This window comes from Rhinopithecus roxellana, chromosome 15 (assembly GCF_007565055.1).
Source record: "Rhinopithecus roxellana isolate Shanxi Qingling chromosome 15, ASM756505v1, whole genome shotgun sequence".
In the NCBI taxonomy this organism is placed as follows: domain Eukaryota; kingdom Metazoa; phylum Chordata; class Mammalia; order Primates; family Cercopithecidae; genus Rhinopithecus; species Rhinopithecus roxellana.
The window spans coordinates 19,885,963-19,891,877 of NC_044563.1; the positions used below are offsets into that span (position 1 = coordinate 19,885,963).

Consider the following 5,915-nt stretch of genomic DNA (forward strand, 5'->3'; position numbering starts at 1 on the left):
AGGCAGGGTGTTTCAGTAAGGATGATGTTGTCATTTGCCTCTGTGTTTCCAGTAAAAGGAAACTGGAATTGGAGTCCTAGGAAACAGCAATCAGGGAAAATGTAAAACATCAAGCCCAAGAGAGTGAGAAAAAAGAAAGGACAACCTTTCTGGTGGCAGAAGTAGTAGGGTGTGGTGGGGTCACACTTTTTCTAAGTGCACACCCCTGCAGCAGAGTAACCAGCCAGGGCTGGGGGAAAATTAGGATACTTAACTCTTGGGAAAGTAGGGCTGTGTTTGCATGTGTGGCATGGCATAAATTTTTCAAAGTCCTGATGGACTTTCATATTCCAACCAACTCTCATTTCCTTATTTTGCAATTAGATTAGCTTAAAGAGAAACTGGTAGCTTTTGGAAAACTGTTGAATTTTGGAGAACTGTTTCCACAGCTGCTTTCTTTTTCTCCATTTAGTTTGCCTGAAGTTTGCTGGCCGCTGTGTAGGCTCCTGTGTGACTGGGGCTGTCTGAGCCATGAACAGCTTTAGGGCTGCCATCTTTTTCTGGGCAGTGGCAGCATGGGCTACATCAGGCAAGCCTTTGGGAGAGACAGAGGAAGCTGGAGTTCAAAAATGCAAGGATGCCTTGAAACTGCCTGTCCTGGAAGTCCTACCTGGAGGGGGGCTGGGACAATCTGCAGAATGTGGATATGGGATGGGTGATGGACTTGACTTACACCAACTGCAGGACAACTGAGGATGGACAGTATATCACCCCTGATGAAATCTTCACCATTCCCCAGAAACAGAGCAACCTGGAGATGAACTCAGAAATCCTGGAATCTTGGGTTAATTACCAGAGCAGCACCTCCTACTCCATCAACACAGATCTCTCTCTCTTTTCCAAAGTCAATGGCAAGTTCTCTGCTGAGTTCCAGAGAATGAAACCCTCCAAGTGAAGGACCAAGCTATAACTACCCGAGTTCAGGTAAGAAACCTCGTCTACACAGTCAAAATCAACCCAACTGTAGAGCTAAGCTCAGGTTTCAGGAAGGAGCTCCTTGACATCTCTGACCGTCTAGAGAACAACCAGACGAGGATGGCCACCTACCTGGCAGAACTCCTGGTCCTCAACTATGGCACCCATGTCATCACCAGTGTCGATGCTGGGGCTGCTCTTATCCAGTAGGACCACATCAAGGCCTCCTTTCTCCAAGACAGCCAGAGCAGTCGTAGTGCCGTGACTGCCTCTGCTGGACTTGCCTTCCAAAACACCGTGAACTTCAAATTTGAGGAAAACTATATCTCGCAGGATGTCCTTACCAAGAGCTACCTCTCAAACCGAACCAATTCCAGGGTGCAGAGGGGGTATGGAGGGGTTCCTTTTTACCCAGGCATCACCCTCCAGGCCTGGCAACAGGTGGCAAACCACCAACCACCTGGTGGCCATCGACCGCTCTGGCCTGCCGCTGCATTTCTTCATCAACCCCAACATGCTGCCTGACTTGCCAGGCCCCCTGGTGAGGAAGGTGTCAAAGACGGTGGAAACTGCTGTGAAGCGCTATTACACATTCAACACCTACCCTGGCTGCACAGATCTCAATTCTCCCAACTTCAATTTTCAGGCCAACATGGATGATGGCTCCTGCGAGGGGAAAATGACCAACTTCTCTTTCGGTGGGGTTTATCAGCAATGCACTCAGCTCTCAGAGAATAGGGATGTCCTCCTCTGCCAAAAGTTGGAGCAGAAGAATCCACTCACTGGTGATTTCTCCTGCCCCTCTGATTACTCCCCAGTGTACCTGCTATCCGAGACTCGTGAGGAGGGTTACAACCATCTGGAGTGTTGTAAGAAGTGCACCCTCCTTGTCTTCTGCAAGACTGTGTGTGAAGATATGTTCCAGGTGGCAAAGGCTGAATTTAGGGCTTTTTGGTGTGTGGCCAGTAGCCAAGTACCTAAGAACTCAGGACTGCTTTTTGGAGGCCTCTTCAGCAGCAAGAGCATAAACCCCATGACAAATGGGCAGTCATGCCCAGCCGGCTACTTTCCACTGAGACTCTTTGAAAACCTCAAGGTCTGCGTTTCTCAGGACTATGAGTTGGGAAGCAGGTTTGTGGTCCCTTTTGGTGGGTTCTTCAGCTGCACAGTTGGGTACACCCTGGTAGATCCAGGCATATCCAAAGATTTAGGGGCACATTCCCTGAAAAAGTGGCCAAGGGGCTTCAGCCAGCACCTAGCCCTCATCAGCGATGGATGCCAAGTGTCCTACTGCGTCAAGGCCAGGCTCTTTACAGAAAAGTTCCTTCCTCCTGCTAGTCTCCCGCCTTTCACCCAGCCGCCCCTTATGAGTTAGGCTGACACCAATGCTGTCATAGTGACCAGTTCTGAGAATGCGAGATCCTGGATTAAAGATTCCCAGACCCACCAGTGGAGGCTGGGAGCCGATAGAGCTGCACAGCACCATGAATGCCATCCATGGGGATGGTGGTGGGCTGTCAGGAGGGACTACAGCTGGTATTGCAGTGGGGGCCACCACCATTTTGGCTGTTGTCATCACCCTGGCCATCTATGGCACTGGGAATTTCAAGAAGAGGGGATACTGGGCATTTTGGAAGAGGCAGAGTTTGGTTCCAGGCTCTGCAGCAACTGGAGACACCCCTGACCAAGAGCATTAAATCTTAAATCTCTCCCTGAAAAGGGTTTCTCTCATCTCCAAACAGCGTGGTCATTTCTGATTAATTCTGTTTTCCTAAGTATTGAAATGACAAGTGCAACCAAAATCATATAGAAATTTGAGACTTCTTGTTTAGGTCTCTGGGCCAGGAAATTCATATTGCTACATGGACAAGGGTGGGGTTGGGGAGAGGGAACAGTTGGGACTCTTGAAGCAAAAGTCATCCTGGGACTAAAATAGGAAGCAGATACCCTTTCCCAATGTGTGTCACTTTCTTCACCTGAAGGCATTTGTGTAAAAGCAGAGGAGTGGGAATGTGAACATTTGGATTTGGAAGCTATGCATTTACTCTGAAGTCTGCAGTGGTTTCCAACGTGTGTGCTGTAAAAATTTCTGCCTAAAGGCACCTCTCTCTCTCTCTCTTCCCCACTCCCCACCTTTAAAGTTGTCTGAATTTCATGCTACTAGAGCCTAGCAAAACCCTGAAAAGACACTTGGCCACTGCTTTTTAACTTTTGGGCCTCCCTGTTGACAGACTGTGTTATCTCCTCCATGTCATCTAAACAGCATCTGAAAAGAAAGATGTTGCCTGAGCCAATTCCACTTTTTTCCAGCTGCCCCATTAAGTCTTCCTTAGACCAGACCACTCTTGGACTTCTGACTAGTGTCATGAAGTCCTCCGAAAATATTTTGACATATAAGCTTCTATTAGTGGGTCAATGGGGAAGGGACAGTTTGTAGACAAGGAGTAAGGAAAGACAGATAAAAACTGAAAAAGATTCTGGTGCTCAGGAGAAACTGAAATTCTTACCCACAGCCAACTACCTGATTCCTTCCTCTTAGCTCATCATAAATGGGGCATTGAAAGGAGCTGTAGATTTGGATAGACCAAATTTTATGGTTTCATGTTCTATGTTACAAAAGTACAACCCCTTCTTCTTGCAATAATGGTCCTTACCCTTCCCGTCTTCCTGTTATATGCACACACACACACACACACACACACACGCCACATTTCAGTAAGTTTGCATTGTTCTGGGGGTGAAAAAGGTAAGAATTTAAAGTAAGCCCACATCTAAGTATTATTTCTTCCCTAAAACCAAAACAGAGTAGGTAACACCAATTATGGACCCTTCCTTTTTTTTTTCCAGCAGAAAAGGAGCTGACCATGATCAAATCCATGTTTTCAAATGAACTGAAAAAGGCATCCAGCACCATTTGCAACCCATTTATTTCAGTTCCAGGCTGAGAGCCCTGGGGCAGTTAGCAGGACACATGATTGTCAACTGGCAACAGTTGGGGTCTTACTCAATTTTAATACCAATCTCATCTGATTGTAATTACTCTACCACTGTCGTGTTCCCCCACAAAATGTTTTTTAAATGATATATTTATTCACCAAATCGAATATCATTACTGAGTTCTCTCCTTCATAGAAGGAGAGAATAGGATGACTATTCTCTTTGTTAATGTTCACAATCAAGATCTTGGGCTGAGAAGAGGCCCTTCACCAAGGAGTTTGAAGTATCACAGCGTGTGGGAAGGTGGGAACAAGGACACCCATTCATTTCCAGCTGAGATACAGAGAAGTGAGTCATAGAATTTGAGCCCTGCTCTCCTGACTGCCCAGCCAGGGACACTGATTTCTATAGCCCCTTTACTTAACCCTGCCTCTTAAGCATAAAACGTTCTTCTAAACCTCTGAGTGTTTTGTGGGTTCTGAGTGCTTTGCATGTTTTAGCCAAGTTAACCACTTGTCTGCAAATACTGACTTCCTATGAATTCTTTGGAGATTATTGAGTCAGAAAGGAAAAATATAGCCCCCAATTCCCAGGCTTTTAATGCCTTAACTGCGTATTGAAATGAGAGGTTCTTCACAAATTTATATTCCCACTAACAAGATTGCACATAAGCATGCATTAAAGTATGTACGAAGAAACCCTGTGTCCAACGGCTCATGCATATGAAGTCTGAACATGGGAGTCTGCAAGTTGCATTCATCAAGTCATTTTGCAGAGTCAGATCCTGGATGGAAGAGCTCACAGGCTCTGCCTTCCAAGTCCTGGGTTCCTAACTGGTGGTCTTACGCTGGGGTCTGTGAGGAGACCAACCCTGGCTTCCAAGAAGACCACATCCCATGGACTATCAGAAATAGACACAGATTTGGGTGACAAAGGTGGCTCTGCATTTGCATTTTATTTTTGTGTTCTTGTCAGTTCTGAGATGATTAACATTAAACATTTATTTGAGAAACAACAGGCAGAAGCAACAATTCAAACATGTATCATATTGTAGTCAGGCGAAGGAACCTTTAAAAATGAACATTCACAATTTTAACAATGATTTTTCTCCCACATTTTCACTTACTTATTTTCCCAGCCATATTGTCTGTTCCATTAGGTGAAGAGTCTAACCAGGTCGAATATGTGGGTGAGAACAATGTAGAATATATATATATATATATTTAAGTGGGGGTTGAAGGGACTTTTCCCCCATCCAGTGGAAGGGCTTGTGGTTGCTCACAGACTCAGGGAGGTAACCGAAATCCCTCACAGATAGGTGCACTCATCTACAAAAAGCGCAAGGTCAACAGCAGCAACAATTTTGTGGTTGTTCATTTGCCATTTATTGTTCTGCACAGACACCTCATGAGCACCAGGTGGCGATGTCCTCTCTCAGAGCAACACCAAAGACTTCAAAACACTCCAGTTACAAATAAACAATCCACATTAGGACATTCACCTGCCTCTCCCAGAACCCCCAATCTAATGCCGGGGACCACAGAGAAGGAAATGGGTCAGGGGTCCTTCCTTGTACCACATGGGCCTTCCCCCAATTCTCTCATGCATAGAATAGTGCATCACCAAGACGAGTACTTTTGACCAAGTATAAAACCACAGAGACGACCAAATTTTACAAAAAGGGGAAGAGAATGAAAACACAAAGGCACCACAGCCACAAATACACACTTAACCTTTCAGGGGATGAGCACCTGATGAGGTTTGTCTCCACTTACATTTGCCATCCCTGGAGACTCTGGAAGGGAGAAACTAGGCTGCTGGTGCTAAGACCATGAAAGGGAAGGCATGGAGTCCCCTACTTGGGCCGGGAGAACACAGCAGGGGTTCTGGTGGGAAAATACTCTGTGTTAAGGTAGTGGGTGCACAGGGCTCGGCTGGCAGGGTTCTCACTGAAATCTAGACCGCACCTTTCCAGGCTGGCACAAGAGAAAGGGCAGAGGAATGCTCCCTGCCTTGCCTGGCAC

General features: G+C 46.2%; 1 pseudogene; it reads left to right on the forward strand.

Moving 5' to 3' along the window:
- Positions 1-510: 510 nt before the first annotated feature.
- On the forward strand, positions 511-2,651 carry LOC104679457 (annotated as a pseudogene).
- The last annotated feature ends 3,264 nt before the right edge of the window (positions 2,652-5,915 follow it).